The sequence below is a fragment of the Physeter macrocephalus genome, unplaced genomic scaffold, assembly GCF_002837175.3.
Source record: "Physeter macrocephalus isolate SW-GA unplaced genomic scaffold, ASM283717v5 random_462, whole genome shotgun sequence".
Classification (NCBI taxonomy): domain Eukaryota; kingdom Metazoa; phylum Chordata; class Mammalia; order Artiodactyla; family Physeteridae; genus Physeter; species Physeter macrocephalus.
In genome coordinates this window covers 47481-49600 of record NW_021145748.1, presented here as the reverse complement: position 1 = coordinate 49600, position 2120 = coordinate 47481, and the positions used below count along the sequence as shown (strand labels likewise).

Below are 2120 nucleotides of genomic sequence, written 5' to 3'. Positions count from 1 at the left end.
GGCCCAGCCGCTCCGCGGCATGTGGGATTCTCCCAGACCGGGGCGTGAACCCGGTTCCCCTGCATCGGCAGGCGGACGCGCAACCACTGCGCCACCAGGGAAGCCCCTATGAAAGCTATTTTTAAAGATCTGATAAATTCAAACTATTCTACAGTTTAAAACACATGCATGCGCGCACACACACACACACACACACACACACACACACACACACACACTAGGAGAAAAGAACTGAGTCTAGTCCTGGTTCTAGAAATCTAATTTTTAATAAGCTCCCCAAGTGATACTGGCAAAATAAAGGTTAAAAAAAAAGTTTAAATCAAGTTTAAGAACCAGTACTTTAAATAAGTTGTGTTATTGAAAAAACGAAGTCAAGGAATAACTTTAAGGGGAACATATATTCTAAAGAAAAGGGCACTTTAAAAACTATAGCATCTAGGGCTTCCCTGGTGGCACAGTGGTTAAGAATCCACCTGCCAACACAGGGGACATGGGTTCAAGCCCTGGTCCGGGAAGATCCCACATGCCGTGGAGCAACTAAGCCCCTGAGCCGCAACTACTGACCCTGTGTGCCACAATTACTGAAGCCCACGTGCCTTGAACCCGTGCTCCACAATAAGGGAAGCCACTGCAATGAGAAGCCCACGAACCTTAACAAAAGAGTAGCCCCCCGCTCGCCGCAACTAGAGAAAGCCTGCACGCAGCAACGAAGACCCGATGCAGCCATAAATAAATAAATTTTTTAAAATTAAAAAAAATATATATATATAGCATTTAGCATAGTATACCATACACAATAGATGCTAAATAGTTCTTAATATTTGAGGATTATGTTGCAACAAAGTATTGCTAGGAAGTATTTTCAAGACTTCTTGATTCTCATTTCAATAGACTCTACCATGAAAACCTGGACAAGCATCTTAATTCTTCCCTGGGATCAAATACAATGCTAAGTGAATGGGATGCAACCATATGCATAAAAAAGAGAGGGTCGGGGGAGGGGAATACACACACACACACACACACACACACACACACACACAGTATTTCTTACATACACAAGACTGCTAATATTGGTCATCTTTAAGTGGAAAGAGGAAATGTGGGAAGCAGGGATGAGAAGATGTTTTACTGAGTACCTTTAATATCTTTTGAATCTTATGAATGCAGTATGACCTATTCTTTTCTCCAGCCCCAGAAAAGGTATTATATTCAGTGCATTAATAATTCCCTTATTTTGATTATAGAAGGAAAAAAAGGGGGAATTCCCTGGCGGTCCAGTGGTTAGTACTCCGAGCTTTAAATGCAGGGAGCACGGGTTCAATCCCTGGTCGGGAAACTATGATCCCGCAAGCCGTGCAGCATGGCCAGAAAAGAAACAAAAAAAGGAAGAAAAAGTTAAAAGCAGGCCCAGAATCTATAGCACTGATTCTGTTGTTCTGTAATTCCTGGTTGCAAGTCTGTCTTAGCCACACTGTAAGCAGCACGGGGCCCAGGTCTATCTCCCACGTGGCCAGCACCCAGCATGGTGCCAGGCATATGGGGGCCTCGATAATTACTGGTTGATGACAAAAGGAGATGGAAAATGATCTGAGTGCTTATTAACATACATTTCCTTTCCCACCTTTCTTCTTCTACATCTCCCGAATTAGCAACATGAGATGGGGAGGCTAGATTTCAGGGTTGGATTTCTACCTGTCGGCATGAAAGAAAGGGTAGTTTACCACCTAGTTTGGCTGGTACTAAGTAAAACTGACAAGTTCCTCCTTTAACAATTCTATCTCGGGAGTTCCCTGGCGGTCTAGTGGTTAGGGTTTGGCGCTTTCACTGCAGTGGCCTGGGTTCAATCCCCGGTCGGGGAACTGAGATCCCACAAGCCTTGCCGAGTGGCCAAAATTAAATAAATAGATATAATAAAATATTTTAAAAAGCAAAAAAACAATTCTATCTCTTATTAGGATGTATGGGTGACCTGGCTGGTACCCCTCTCATCCTTTTTAGTGTTTGATATTCAATGTTATTCAAATGCCTGTAGGGGACTTTAATTAACTGTATTTTTTTTTTTTTTTTTTTTTTTGTGGTACGCGGGCCTCTCACTGCTGTGGCCTCTCCCGTTGCAG

At 43.1% G+C, this 2120-nt stretch overlaps 1 protein-coding gene across 4 annotated transcripts in view; it reads right to left on the bottom strand.

Moving 5' to 3' along the window:
- The window catches only part of LOC114483912 (lactosylceramide alpha-2,3-sialyltransferase-like), a 29494-nt gene that overhangs the window by 3931 nt on the left and 23443 nt on the right, over positions 1-2120 (bottom strand). The window lies entirely within an intron of this gene.